Source organism: Polyodon spathula, unplaced genomic scaffold, assembly GCF_017654505.1.
Source record: "Polyodon spathula isolate WHYD16114869_AA unplaced genomic scaffold, ASM1765450v1 scaffolds_2908, whole genome shotgun sequence".
In the NCBI taxonomy this organism is placed as follows: Eukaryota; Metazoa; Chordata; class Actinopteri; order Acipenseriformes; family Polyodontidae; genus Polyodon; species Polyodon spathula.
Genome location: NW_024474373.1, coordinates 5001 through 20000, shown reverse-complemented (window position 1 = coordinate 20000; position 15000 = coordinate 5001). Strand labels below are relative to the sequence as shown.

At 43.6% G+C, this 15000-nt stretch overlaps 6 non-coding genes and 1 pseudogene across 6 annotated transcripts; all 7 read left to right on the top strand.

Annotated features, from left to right (window-relative positions):
• The first annotated feature begins 1078 nt into the window (after positions 1 to 1078).
• On the top strand, positions 1079 to 1262 carry LOC121311045. Its single transcript, XR_005949064.1, has one exon. It is a non-coding gene; the product is annotated as a U2 spliceosomal RNA (small nuclear RNA).
• A 423-nt stretch (positions 1263 to 1685) lies between these two features.
• LOC121310966 lies at positions 1686 to 1803 on the top strand. Its single transcript, XR_005948988.1, has one exon. It is a non-coding gene; the product is annotated as a U5 spliceosomal RNA (small nuclear RNA).
• A 5066-nt stretch (positions 1804 to 6869) lies between these two features.
• On the top strand, positions 6870 to 7085 carry LOC121310951 (annotated as a pseudogene).
• A 437-nt stretch (positions 7086 to 7522) lies between these two features.
• On the top strand, positions 7523 to 7640 carry LOC121310965. The gene has a single exon (XR_005948987.1). It is a non-coding gene; the product is annotated as a U5 spliceosomal RNA (small nuclear RNA).
• A 199-nt stretch (positions 7641 to 7839) lies between these two features.
• LOC121310961 lies at positions 7840 to 8032 on the top strand. The gene has a single exon (XR_005948983.1). It is a non-coding gene; the product is annotated as a U2 spliceosomal RNA (small nuclear RNA).
• Positions 8033 to 8440: 408 nt separating this feature from the next.
• On the top strand, positions 8441 to 8558 carry LOC121310964. Its single transcript, XR_005948986.1, has one exon. It is a non-coding gene; the product is annotated as a U5 spliceosomal RNA (small nuclear RNA).
• Positions 8559 to 14519: 5961 nt separating this feature from the next.
• On the top strand, positions 14520 to 14710 carry LOC121311054. The gene has a single exon (XR_005949067.1). It is a non-coding gene; the product is annotated as a U2 spliceosomal RNA (small nuclear RNA).
• Positions 14711 to 15000: the final 290 nt, after the last annotated feature.

Sequence of the window (15000 nt, the reverse complement as noted above, 5' to 3'; positions counted from 1 at the left end):
GGTGCAGGTGTGGGTATGTGTGGTGGTGGTGGTGAAGGTGATGGTGGGGCGGACAAGGTGCAAGAGAGTGTGGCGATGGAGGGAGCGGAGGGTGAAATTTTAAAGAAGCGGAAAGAGAGAGGAGCGGGAGCTGTGAGTAGCAGCGAAGAGAGTGCCAGTGAGGGTGTAGTTGGTCCGAGCTGGTCTGAAAGTGTGGAGGAAGAGGAGGGAATGAGGAAAAGAAGAAGTAATCAGCAGAGAGAAAAGGAAGATGCAAAGGAGAAAAGGAAACGGGAAAAGGAGGAATATGCAAAGCTTTCTTGGGCGGAGAAGATGAAAATAGAAGAGGAGAAGAAGAGAAAGAAAGGTGATAAATATGTAGAGACTTCGACGTATAGACATACGCTAATGTATTGTTATTGTGAAAAAGAATTCCATGAATTAATGATCTGGAATGAAAGACTGAGAAAGGGACCGGCGTCAGAAAGTGAGATAGAGAAGTATGGAATTGAGAGAGACAAGATTTTGCAACGTGTTAGATGGAGGGCAGATATAGCAAGGAGAGAGGCGGAAAAGAAATAGGGGAATATGGTTTGTTTTTTGTTTTTTTCTGAATTTGCATGTTTGTGAAATGATTATTATAATGAAATGATATTGTTTGTGTATAGTGTTTTTTGTTTCCTTTGTTTTGAATGAAAAAATAATGTAATTGGGAATTTGGGATTTTGTTCTGGGGTGAAAAGTAAGTTTGTGTTTGTTTTTGTTGTTTTGAATGATAAAATAATTGGGAATATGGGGCTTTGTTTTTGGGGAGCATAGTAATACTTTGTTTGTAGTTTTGCATATATGTAAATTGAAGGTCATTTTCTTGTATTGTTAGAATATATGGTTAGTTTTTGTTTATTAGACTGTGTTTTTGTGCTGTAATGGGAATTAATATTGTGTGTTTTTTTTGGATGTTTTGTTTTGTTAAAGTAAAGTAATGGTTTCTGTTTAGTTATTTTTGTATATGTAAAAGCTAGTTTTTGATTTGTGTTCAGTTTTGTAATTGTAATAAGTGTTGTGTTTTTTGAATGTTTTTGTGTTGTTAATTGTTAAGATTAAATTTATTATAAAAATCAAATCAAATCTGTTCTTATCAGTTTAATATCTGATACGTCCCCCATAGGGGGACCGTCTATATTAAATGGATTTTTGGAAGCGGGAGATGGAAGCGGGGCTTGCTCCGTCCACTCCACGCATCGACCCGGTATTGCAGTACCTCCGGGAACGGTGCCCATTTCTCAGAAAGGTCAAAAGAGAGAGAGAGAGAGAGAGAGAGAGAGAGAGAGAGAGAGAGAGAGAGAGAGAGAGAGAGAGAGAGAGAGAGAGAGAGAGAGAGAGAGCCCCACCCTAACCCTCCCTCCCTCCCCACCTCCCCTTTCCTGGGACGCGCCGTTTTCCCGCTCTTTTCGTTCTTTTTTTTTTTTTTTTTTTTTTTTTTTTTTTTTTTTTTTTCATATTTCATATTCAGGCAGGCCTAACACACGCAGCAGGCCAGCAGCAGCAGCAGCAGCAAGCGCCCTTTCGCCGGGGCGGAACGGCAGATGCGTTTTGGGAGGAGTTCCCTGTTTTTGTTTTGCGTGCGTGGCCTCGCTGCCGCTTGGCAGAGGGGAGGGCCTTTGGGCCTTTGGGCCGGCCGGAAGGGCTCGGCCACCAGCAAAGGCACGCTCCGGCTTCTCTACAGCTCGAATGAACCTTTCGCCTTTTACTAAAGATTTCCGTGGAGAGGAGCATTTACGAGTTCGATCCAATTTTTGGACAGCCCTTCCCCTCAGGGAGGGGCTCCACCTGGAGTTTAAAAGCAGAACGAGCACAGAAAGGGCGGTCGCCCCCGTTGGAGCCCGGCACCTTTCCTTCCTTCCTTCCTTCCTTCCTTCCTTCCCCTCCCCCGCCCGCCCGCCCGAGAAGCAAGTACCACGACTGCTGCGGCGGGCGGCCGCGCCCGGGGCGTTTGGCCAAAACCATTGTGGGCATCGCTTCTCGGCCTCTTGGCTCGGATTAAGTATGTGGCATGACCGCAGCTTTTTCTAAATAGAGAGAAAAGAGAAGGTGATGGCGACCGGAGACTACATGTCGGCCCCCTCGGCGCGACTTCTGAATACAATACGTTTCATTGGAAGAGAAAAGGATGGAGTTCAGTTCACCATGACAAGAAGGAGCTTTGCCAAGGACATCATTTTTGAATTCCTGGGAGTTACAGCGGCGCAGATCTATTGCTACCGGGACTTTCCACTAAGGAGTACCTATGAAGTGACTTTCGCGGGGGACTACTTATGCGAGGAAGCATGGACCAAGTGCCTGGAATCAAAGGACATCTCTCCGATTTCAAACTTCAGAGTGGAGCCACTGTTTGCAAGCCGGGTGAGAACCGTGACAGTGTGCATGCAGAACCCTTATACTAAAGAGCAGGACATTCGGCGATTTCTGACTAAATACTGCGATGTTTTAGGTGCTGGAGTAAGAGAGATGGACTATGATGGTATGTGGAACGGGAATAGAAAATACACTGTCCGTTTTAAGAGGAAAATAGGAGGGTTTGAATGTCCCCCAGCATCCTTTTATATCGGTGGTGTTAAGGGATATCTGTATTATTATGGACAACCCAAAACCTGTCGAAAATGCGGAGAGCAGGGACATATTGCAGTAATGTGCCCTAATATCTTCTGCAGAAATTGTCTAGAGACGGGACATGAGGCAAAGGAATGTAAAAAACCCAGATCCTGCAACCTGTGTGATTCCACTGAGCACATGTTCAAGGACTGCCCTTACCGACACAAGACTTACGCTGAGTCATTTCGTGACGTTGAGGAGGTTCTAGAAGAAATTGCACCTACCTGTGCTGATGGGGGCGCTGTTTCTGAAGGCGCTGTGCAGGAGAATCTTCCAGTGACTACAACGGCGGCTGCGATGGAGGAGCCTCTGGCTGTTGGGTTGGAGCCTCCCGCTGTTGAGGACCCTGTGGCAGGAGTGTCTGGAAAAGAAAAAAGGGAAAAAAAGAAGTCAGTTACTAGTGTTGAGAACTTACCTGAAGCTATGGCGACCGACGAATCATCTCAAGGTACGGTGATTTCAGATACACCTGTTGGGGGCACAAAACAATGGGGAGACACAGAAGAAAGTGACGAGATGGGTTGGGAATTGGTGGGAGGAAAAAGAACGACAAAGAGGAAATTAAACCAGGAGGGTTTGGAAGGTGACAACAAAGTCTGCGTAATTGAGACATCCAACAGCTACGAGTGTTTGGAAAATGAGGAGGTGGGAGAGGAAGAAGTCTCAAGTGTCGAGCCGTCTTCCATAGAGAGCTCCCCGTTGGTGCCATCAGAAGTGGATAGTGAGGAGAACAGCGTGGATTCCCAGCTCAATTACTTGAGTGACTCAATGGTGGACAACATGAAGAAAACGACAATGTTCCAGAAGGGTGGTAAAGAAGATGGAACATAAAAAAAAAATGTATTTCAACGTGTTTTCAGTCAACACTAGGGGCATGAGAGATGTTGGTAAGAGGGCTTCCTTGTTCTTTTCTCTCAGGTCTTTGGACTTTCAAGTCTGTTTTTTGCAGGAATGCCACCTGAAGAATTCAGAGGACATTGAACGCTTTAGTAAGGACTGGAAGGATGGTGCTTCAGTATGGAGCATTGGTAATGTACATTCAGATGGGGTGGGAATATTATTTAAAAATACCAGGTTTGTCATTGAGGAAACAAGAGTGATCATACCAGGCAGATTAATGTATACAGATGGCAGGCTCAATGATAGAAAGCTTAGCCTGGTGAATATGTACGCACCTACATTAAAAGGGACAAGGCTGGACACATTTAAGCACTTACCTAATATTCTATGTACCAATCGCACAGTTGTAATGGGTGGGGATTTTAACACATGTTTTGAGGGTGACTATGACTTTTCTGCACAGTATTTAATAAAGGTATTGGGGGATTATGATTTGGTGGATGTGTATAGGAGACACAATAAAAAAGGTGTAGGGCATACATGGAGAAACTCAAGAGGAGCGAGTAAAAGGTTAGATTACTTCTTTATATCTAAAAATATTAAGATCTTGGATTTCTTCATGTATCCCAACTGGTTTTCAGACCATGATACAATTGGGGCTTCTATTGAAATTAAGGGGGAGGACATAGGTAGGGGGTATTGGAAATTGAATATGAAAGGGTTAGAGTGTGATGAATTCAGGCACGAATTTAAGATCTTTTATAATACATGGAAAGATATGAAGTGGGCTTTCGGAACCATTGTTGATTGGTGGGAGATGGTAAAAGTTAAAATAAGATAGTTTTGCCAAATATACAGTAAAAGGAAAAAGAAAGAGGAGAGACATTTTGAGAGAAAATTACAAAAAGAATTAGAGATCATGCATTCTAAAATAAACGAGGGGAAAGAGGTTAGTTTAGAAGCATATAACAACATTAAAAAGGAAATACAAAATAACATCGAAAAAAAGGTTAAGGAATTTACATTTTTGGCTAAAGTAACAGAAAAAGAACAAGACGAAAAATGCTCTAAATTTTTTTTTCAAAGTATTAAAGGAAAACAAAGGAAATGTGTAATTTCTGAATTAGAAACAGGGACAGGGAAAATCAATAAAAGAGAGGACATCTTAAAGCATGCTCAGGAGTTTTATCAGGAACTTTTTAACAAAAGGGAAATAGATCACACAAAAGCAGAGGAATTGTTGAACAATATAGACCAGAAGTTAAATAACGATGAGAAAACACTTCTGGAGCAAGAGATAACCAAATGTGAGATAGAGACGGCATTGAAGTCTTTGAAAGCTGATAAAACTCCTGGGTGTGACGGGTTACCAAAGGAATTTTATGTTTGTTTTTGGGATATTTTAGGAGACGATTTAACTGAGGTGTACAGAGAGATTTTGGTGGATGGAGAGATGCCAGAAACCATGAAGACAGGGATAATAAGTCTGATATATAAAAAGGGAGATAAGAACCTGCTAAAAAACTGGAGGCCTATTACCCTGTTAAATGTAGATTATAAAATCTTGGGTAAAGTAATGACCAATAGACTAAAAGCAGTGATGCCCAGTCTAGTTAATGAGGACCAGACTTGTGGGGTTAAGAATAGGTCCACAACTTACAATTTACAATTAACTAGGGATGTCATCAGCTGGGTAAAAGAAAGAGACTTACCTCTGTGTCTGTTGAGTGTTGACCAGGAGAAGGCTTTTGATAGGGTCAGCCACGAATTTCTGTTTTCCGTTCTAGAAAGAATGAATTGTGGAACCTTTGTAAAGTGGATTAGAACGATGTACAACAAAGCAACTAGCAAGGTGCAAATTAATGGGTTTCTCAGTGAACAGGTAAGGCAGGAAGGGGGGGTGAGGCAAGGGTGTCCGATGTCACCATTATTGTATGTGTTGTGTATTGAGCCTTTGGCAAACTTAATAAGAAAAGATAAAGATATAGATGGGGTTCATATCCCAGGGAGTAAGGGGAAAAGGGTCAAGATTGCACAATACGCAGACGACACAACTTTGTTTTTATGTTCAGATTGGGCCATAGATAGAGCAATCTTGTTATTAAAAACATACGGAGAAGCTGTTGGGTCAAAAGTAAATTTGGAGAAATCGTGCATGATGTTCTGTGGTAAGTGGGAAGGGAGGACGGACAGCAGGGGAGGTATAACTGTGTGCAGGGAAGGGTTAAAAATCTTGGGGGTGCACTTTTTTCAGAAGGATGGGATAAAGAAAAATTGGGAAGAGAAAATTGAGAAAGTTAAAGTAAAATTAAATATGTGGAAATGTAGAAGACTGACCATCAGTGGGAGAATTCTAGTAATAAAAACAGACATAGTACCAGCACTAGTTTATTTGGCACGGGTGTTTCCTATTAACGCAAAAAATAAAATAATACTAACTAGGTTAATGTTTTCTTTTGTATGGGGCAATAAATACGAAAGTGTGAATAGGGAATTGATGTATGGGAAGGTGGCAAAGGGAGGAAGAGACATTCCGTGTTTATCTGTAAAATTGGATTGTTTTTTTTTAAATCAAATATGCAAAACACTGCTGAAGGGAACAGAGCACAAGTCTTTTTATTTTACTCGGTTATGGTTTGGAGCAGTTTTAAGAGGGATAATACCCTGGGACAACACGGTCCCAAACGCTGAGACAAGGCCAGAACACTACATGTACGCATCAGTCTTTTTAAAAATGCAAATAAAAGAAATAGAAAGGGATGTTTTGTTAAACCATAAAAAAATGTATGAAAAGATAAGAGAGAGATGGGAAGGAAGATATGAACACAATCTTAAATTAGTAAATTGGGAAGGCATACAGCCAAAATGGTTAGGAAATGAGTGCAAAGATTTGGGGTGGCTGTGTGCTCTAGATAGATTGCCAGTAAAGGAAAGACTGTATAGGCATCAATGTGCGGTAAACGCAGAGTGTCCAAGGTGCAAAAAGGAGGAAACAGTCTTACATGTGTTCTGGGACTGCACTTTTGCAAAGGTATTTTGGGGAAAATGTAGCAATCTTATTAGTTTGTTTTGTGATATAATTTTGAATGGGAAGGTTATCTTGTATGGGGAGGAGGTGATAAAGCTGCCAAAAGAGAAATTTAGAGCAGTATGGCTTATTATTAGTTTGGGGAAGGTGGTATTATGGGAGAAAAGAAATTTGTGTATTAAAAAGAAAAAAGATAAAACAGAACCGACAGAAGCCTATTTTTTGTTTCTTTGGAAGATAAAAGATGTAATTAAAATGGACAAACACATGTATGGGGATGATTTTTGTGAAAATATTTGGGGAAGGGTAAGGTCTGTTTTGAATTGTTAATTACGTGATTGTGTTTATTGTTTGAGTATTTATTGTTTGAGTATTTTCTAATAAAATAAAAAAAAAAAAAAAAAAAAAAAAAAAAAAAAAAAAAAAAAAAATCTGTTCTTATCAGTTTAATATCTGATACGTCCCCCATAGGGGGACCGTCTATATTAAATGGATTTTTGGAAGCGGGAGATGGAAGCGGGGCTTGCTCCGTCCACTCCACGCATCGACCCGGTATTGCAGTACCTCCGGGAACGGTGCCCATTTCTCAGAAAGGTCAAAAGAGAGAGAGAGAGCGAGCGAGAGAGAGAGAGAGAGCGAGCGAGAGAGAGAGAGAGAGAGAGAGAGAGAGAGAGAGAGAGAGAGAGAGAGAGAGCCCCACCCTAACCCTCCCTCCCTCCCCACCTCCCCTTTCCTGGGACGCGCCGTTTTCCCGCTCTTTTCGTTCTTTTTTTTTTTTTTTTTTTTTTTTTTTTTTTTTCATATTTCATATTCAGGCAGGCCTAACGCACGCAGCAGGCCAGTGTAGCAGCAGCAGCAGCAGCAGCAGCAGCAAAGCGCCCTTTCGCCGGGGCGGAACGGCAGATGCGTTTTGGGAGGAGTTCCCTGTTTTTGTTTTGCGTGCGTGGCCTCGCTGCCGCTTGGCAGAGGGGAGGGCCTTTGGGCCTTTGGGCCGGCCGGAAGGGCTCGGCCACCAGCAAAGGCACGCTCCGGCTTCTCTACAGCTCGAATGAACCTTTCGCCTTTTACTAAAGATTTCCGTGGAGAGGAGCATTTACGAGTTCGATCCAATTTTTGGACAGCCCTTCCCCTCAGGGAGGGGCTCCACCTGGAGTTTAAAAGCAGAACGAGCACAGAAAGGGCGGTCGCCCCCGTTGGAGCCCGGCACCTTTCCTTCCTTCCTTCCTTCCTTCCTTCCTTCCTTCCTCCTCCCTTCCCCGCCCGCCCGCCCGAGAAGCAAGTACCACGACTGCTGCGGCGGGCGGCCGCGCCCGGGGCGTTTGGCCAAAACCATTGTGGGCATCGCTTCTCGGCCTCTTGGCTCAGATCAAGTGTAGTATCTGTTCTTATCAGTTTAATATCTGATACGTCCCCCATAGGGGGACCGTCTATATTAAATGGATTTTTGGAAGCGGGAGATGGAAGCGGGGCTTGCTCCGTCCACTCCACGCATCGACCCGGTATTGCAGTACCTCCGGGAACGGTGCCCATTTCTCAGAAAGGTCAAAAGAGAGAGAGAGAGAGAGAGAGAGAGAGAGAGCGAGCGAGCGAGAGAGAGAGAGAGAGAGAGAGAGCCCCACCCTAACCCTCCCTCCCTCCCCACCTCCCCTTTCCTGGGACGCGCCGTTTTCCCGCTCTTTTCGTTCTTTTTTTTTTTTTTTTTTTTTTTTTTTTTTTTTTTTCATATTTCATATTCAGGCAGGCCTAACGCACGCAGCAGGCCAGTGTAGCAGCAGCAGCAGCAGCAGCAGCAAAGCCCCTTTCGCCGGGGCGGAACGGCAGATGCGTTTTGGGAGGAGTTCCCTGTTTTTGTTTTGCGTGCGTGGCCTCGCTGCCGCTTGGCAGAGGGGAGGGCCTTTGGGCCTTTGGGCCGGCCGGAAGGGCTCGGCCACCAGCAAAGGCACGCTCCGGCTTCTCTACAGCTCGAATGAACCTTTCGCCTTTTACTAAAGATTTCCGTGGAGAGGAGCATTTACGAGTTCGATCCAATTTTTGGACAGCCCTTCCCCTCAGGGAGGGGCTCCACCTGGAGTTTAAAAGCAGAACGAGCACAGAAAGGGCGGTCGCCCCCGTTGGAGCCCGGCACCTTTCCTTCCTTCCTTCCTTCCTTCCTCCCTCCCTCCCTCCGCCCGCCCGAGAAGCAAGTACCACGACTGCTGCGGCGGGCGGCCGCGCCCGGGGCGTTTGGCCAAAACCATTGTGGGCATCGCTTCTCGGCCTCTTGGCTCGATCAAGGGTTGCGATCGGTGGTGTATTGCGGATAGTGCAATTGTAGATTGTCTTGTTAAGTAATTTTTTTTCTTCTTTTTGTTGTGCAGGTGCCCCGGAGGTGTTTTCTTTTCTTGGAGGGAAAGGTCAAGAAGGAGCAGAGCAGGAGGCAGTTTTTTTTCTACGGGGGTAGGGCCCTTTGGGGCTGGCTTCCTTCTTTTTTTTTCTTTTTTTGGTGGTTTTTATTTAGACTAGAATGTCTTTTTCTAGGTTTGGAGTGAGGCGGCACTGTTGTGTGCGCTTTAGTTTAAAACAGTGTTTTAGAGAGGGAAATGGGAAGACTGAACTGACAAGGTTTGAGTTTAGTAAAAATGTGTTGCAAAGGACTCTGGGATTTAGTGCAGGTGAGATTTTTTGTCTCATTCCTTTGACTAATGGCTTTTCTTGGGATGTTAGTTTTGTAAATGATACAAGCTTTAGGAAATTTTGGAGAGTAAGGGATGAATTGGGGTCTAATGAGGTGTTGGAGAAATTCGAAGTTGAAGCTTTAACAGATAACTCTGTGAAAACAGTGATTGTTAGAATGTTCAATGAAACCGTATCCGAACAAGATGTGAATACCTGGATAGCAAGGTATTGCGTGGTTAAAAGGAGTGCTGTGAGAGTGCTGGACTCAGATCAGATTTGGAATGGTTCATGGAGGATTCTGGTAAAGCTTTATGATAGTGCTACAGGGTATGGTGGGTTTAGACACATCCCGTCGGATATAACCTTGGGACCAAATAGAGGGTTTGTGTTTTATCAGGGCCAACCAAAGTTGTGCAGGAAGTGTGGTGAGATGGGGCACCTGGCAGTGGTTTGCAAGAAGGAAATTTGTGGAGTTTGTAAGGAGGTGGGACACTCTTCAATGGATTGTGTAAGCGAGAGGAGATGTAACCTGTGTGGAGAGGAGGGTCATTTGTTTAGAGACTGCCCACAATCCTTTGCAAACAGGACGAGAGCAGGGAGGGTTCAGGATATGACTGGTGTGGGAACTAAGAACACTGTAAATGTGGATGTGGATGCAGAGGTGGAAAGGAATGACCAAATTGTCGTAAACCTGAATGTGGATTTGTCTAGTGATTTAGCCGTATCGCCATTTTCTACAGAGAGTGTTGAGTTAGAGGAAGAGGCCTGTGAGGGTGCCGGTGTGCTGAGTTGTTCGGAGGTGATTGGAGGAGAGGGAGAGGGCGTGTCTGAGAGTCAAGGGGTTGTGCCTGAAACACCGATGAGTGAAGAAGAGGGGGGTGAAGTAAGGGGGGACCTTGTGGTTGGTGGAGAGATGGGTGGGAATGAGTTTGGAGAAGAGAAAGGTGGGATGGGTGGAGTGAAGGAGGCTGGGAATAAGCCTGGTGTGAGTGTTGGGGAAGGATCAAAAGAAGACAAGACTGCAAAGGAGACTGAGAATGTGAATAATAATGAAGCTGTACAAAGAGGGAGGAGTGCTACAGTGGGTGAGAGGGAGAGGGGGAATAGGAGTGAGTCTGGTGGGAGAGGGGGGAGTGTTGAAAGGGGGGAAGCTGGTGTTAGGTATATCAGGAGTCGACAGAGAAGTGCTAGTGTGATTGAGGTTATGGATGTGGAAAAGGCAACTGACAAAAGGAAAATAGAGAAGTGGGAGTTGGCACAAAGCCAAAAAACAAAGAAGACGAAAAATAAGGATGAGAGTAGTGAGTCTGAGCAGGATGAGGAGCGGGAAAGGGGAGAAAGGAGTGGTGCTTCTTTCTTGCTCCCTGGTTTTTCTCCGAGCAGTGAGATAGGATCCCCTATTTTTGATGGGGGAGCGAGAGATTTTGGGAGTGAAAGTGTGTATGAGAATGTGGATGATTTTGTTGAGGCAATGAGTATGAGTAAAAGCAAGTAGTTTTTTGTTTGATATGGCAGTACAAATCTTTCTCTTTCTTGATGCTGCTGATAACAACTTTAAACGTGAGAAGTGTGAAGAGTGAAGGAAGATGCAAAACGGTTTTACATTTCCTTGGAACAGTCAATACTGATGTTGTGTTTTTGCAAGAATGTGGATTATCCTTCCAAGATAACTATGTGGGTATGGAGAGAATGTGGGTACATGGCGAGTCTGTCTGGTCAGGAGGGAATGGCTGTAAAGCAGCTGGAGTAGGGATTCTTTTCAAAAACAGGAATTTTGTGATGGAGAGTAAGGAAGTGATAGAATGTGGGAGAATGCTGGTTGTGGATGTGAAGTACCTGGGGAAAGCATTGCGTTTTATTAATGTGTATGCATCCCCAGATAAGGAAGAAAGATTTGAACTGTTTAAGAAAATAAGGAAGCTTTTAGATACAACACGTGTGTGTATTTTGGCCGGGGACTTTAACACAGTGTTAAAGGCATCGGATAGAAGGACGAACCCTGAGGGAGTTAAACTAGATAAAACATCAATAGTTTTGAATGAACTCGTGACAGATTTTAGGCTTCTAGATGTCTTGAAAGCTGTGAAACCCGGTGAGAATGTGTACACATGGGTGAGTGATGATGGAACAAAAGCTTCTAGAATAGACTTTATTTTTTCTTCAAACAGTGTGCGGTGGGATAAGTGTGATGTAGTGCCTGCGTTCTTTACTGACCATTGTATGGTGACTGCTAGGATGGGAATGGAGGGGGTGTGTGAGGTGGGGAAGGGAGTATGGAAGCTGAATGTGGAGCTGTTAGAGGATGAAAGGTTGGGGAGAAAGTTTAAACGTAGGTATGAAGAGTGGCAGACTGTGAAGGATATGTATGGGTCAGTAAGTGAATGGTGGGAGTGTGTGAAAGAGAGAATCAAAAAGTTCTTTGTGACAGAAGGTAAAATCAGGGCAGCCAAAGGAAGGAAGAGAATAAATGGGTTGCAATGTAGACTGGAACATCTGGTCAAATTGCAAAAGCAGGGGTTTCCAGTGAACGATGACATAAAGGAAATAAAAAGCAAATTGAAAGAGTTGTTTGAGAAGCGGTGCAAAGCCGTGATGTTTAGAAGTAAAGTGCAATATATTGAAGAAAATGAGAAATGTACCAGGTTTTTTTATAAAAAGATTGTGGACAAGAAAAAGGCAATGACTGGCCTGAAAGACGAAGATGGCAGTATTAAAAAAGACACCAAAGGAATGATGGAGGTGGTGGAGGATTTTTATAGTGCTCTATATAGGGAGAAAAATACTGAAGGGAATGTGATGGATGAATTTTTGGAGGAGTTGGACTGTGTGGTGGATGGAGGGGAAAGTTTGGAAAAACCTTTAGATCTGAAGGAAGTGACAGAGGCAATGAAGTCCTTTAAATTGGGGAAAGCGCCTGGTAGAGATGGCTTGCCAAGGGAGTTTTACTCCAAATTTTGGGAAATAGTAGGTCCTGATATTCTAATGGTTTACAATGAAGTTATAGCTGTGGGGGAAATGCCGCCCTCTTTTAGGGAGGGGATCATTACCCTTATTTTCAAAAAGAACAGCAGGGAGGAGTTGAAAAATTGGAGACCAATAAGTCTATTAAATGTCGATTATAAGTGCTTGGCAAAGATTTTAACATCAAGGATGAAAACGGTGATTGACAGTGTAATCCACCTGGACCAGACCTGTGCTGTACCAGGGCGGAGGATAACGGACAGCCTCATTTTGTTAAGAGATTCTGTGTTTTATGCCCGTGATAGAAATTATCCTTTGTGTGTTTTGAATCTGGACCTGGAGAAAGCCTACGACAGAGTCTCGCACAAGTTTATGTTAAGGGTGTTAGGCAAAATGGGGTTTCCGGCGAGTGTAGTGAAATGGGTGGGTTTGCTGTACAAGAACATACAGAGTAGAGTCTTAGTTAATGGGGTCCTCTCAAAAGTTGTCCCAATTAAATGTGGTGTGCGGCAAGGCTGCCCTTTATCACCGATTCTGTTTATCTGCTGTTTGGAACCTTTGGTCAATGTTTTAAGAAAAGATCAAAGTGTCAAAGGAATGTCTGTACCAGGGGGTGGTGGGAGAATGGTAAAAATTCTGGCATACATGGATGATGTAACTGTCTTATGTAGCGACAGAAGGTCAATTAGAAGGACCCTTTGGCACACAGAAAGATATGGTCTAGCATCAGGGGCAAAGCTGAACAAAGAAAAATCTGAGTGTATGTTTTATGGTAATTGGCCAGAGGCTCCAGACAGTGATGTATGTGTTAAAACTGATTCTATCAAGGTTTTAGGTTTGAAGTTTGATAGCACAGGATCTGGTCAGCTGAACTGGGTGGATGTAGGGGCGAGAGTGTCACAGAAGCTAGGATTATGGTCGCTTAGAAATCTGACAATGGAAGGAAAGGTTCTGGTCTTAAAATCTACAATTTTGCCCATGCTGTTTTACATCGCGGTTGTGTTCCCTCCAACAACACATGTCTTGAAGATTTTGAATAGGACTTTGTTTTGTTTCTTTTGGGGGTCAAAGAGTGAGAAAGTAAGGAGAAATGTTGTGGTTAAAAATGCCCTTTTAGGAGGCAAACAGTTTCCAGATATAAATTTGGTTCTAATTGCAAAGTATGTCGTTTTACACGTGCATATGTGTTTGCTTGGAAAATGTACAGCTGCTTTGTTTTTGAGGTTCTATATGGGAGCAATGTTAAGGTCCTTTAAAATGTATAATGTTCCGTTAACAGTACCAACAGTTTGGGAAATGCCTTTCAACTTCTCACTGATTAAAGATTTTATTGTTAAGAATGAATTAAAGAATATAGAGAAAGAGTACTGGGAGGACTATAGGAAGGTGGTCAGACTTGTTCAGAGCAAGGATACTATCTGTCCTGTCAGGTGGTACACCGCAGATCAGGTGGAAAGGATTTGGATAGAGGTTGCCCATCCAAGGCTCTTGACTATACATAGGGACTTGGCCTGGCTGATAGCCCATGAGGCCTTGCCAGTCAGACAAATGATGCACAGACGGCAAATGGCGAAGACTCCTAGATGCCCTCGTCAGGGTTGTGGAGCGGAAGAATCAGCTGAGCATCTGTTGGTTAATTGCAGCTTCGCACAACATGTTTGGGCTGAGGCTGACACCTTTGTAAAAGAATATTGTGAAGGAGAGACAGTAAATGAGCCCATGATATTATATGGGAAACATAATGAAAAGATGAGCAAGAACAAGTGGTATGTGTTGTGGGCAATACTGAACTCCTTTAAGGACGCAATATGGAGAGCAAGAAATGTTCTGGTTTTTAGGAATGCTCAGCTCTCAAGTTCGGACTGCGTGAGGCTGGCTTTGAGCATCCTAAAGGATTATGAAATCAAAGATCGTCGGGAGTCGGGGAAGCAGAAGGCGGAACAAATGTGGAAGGTGGGAAAGTGGATTGGTGGGCAATGGGCTGTTGGCATTGGTTAGTGTTTCTGGGTGTTTTCAAGGGTTTTGGATGAGGAGGTTATTTAGGAAGGGCAAAGGTTTTCTTGCTTTGAACAAAGCTGAATCGCTACTGTTATAGTTTTTTTTTGATTAAGTGTATTTGTTGTAATGTCCTTTGTGTGATTTGATTTGTACAGTGAAAGGTACTGCATGGAAAGATTATTTTTTGTGTGTGGATCCTGGCTACTGGAGTGGTCTGAACGCAGTATAGATGTTTCAGTTTTGTTTGGACTGTAATGAATGTAATATGGAAAGATTTGTGGAAGGAAGTGTTATTGTTTTTGACAAGTATTGGAATGTTTTGGACTATGGGATGTTTTTGTTTTTGTAAATAGTATGGTTATTGTAACCATAAATGTGATGTATTCATATTGCAATGAATTAATAAATATTTTCTAATAAAAAAAAAAAAAAAAAAAAAAAATCTGTTCTTATCAGTTTAATATCTGATACGTCCCCCATAGGGGGACCGTCTATATTAAATGGATTTTTGGAAGCGGGAGATGGAAGCGGGGCTTGCTCCGTCCACTCCACGCATCGACCCGGTATTGCAGTACCTCCGGGAACGGTGCCCATTTCTCAGAAAGGTCAAAAGAGAGAGAGAGCGAGAGAGAGAGAGAGAGAGAGCGAGAGAGAGAGAGAGAGAGAGAGAGAGAGAGAGAGAGAGAGAGAGAGCCCCACCCTAACCCTCCCTCCCTCCCTCCCCCCACCTCCCCTTTCCTGGGACGCGCCGTTTTCCCGCTCTTTTCGTTTTTTTTTTTTTTTTTTTTTTTTTTTTTTTTTTTTTATTTTCATATTCAGGCAGGCCTAACACACGCAGCAGGCCAGTGTAGCAGCAGCAGCAGCAGCAGCAGCAGCAAAGCGCCCTT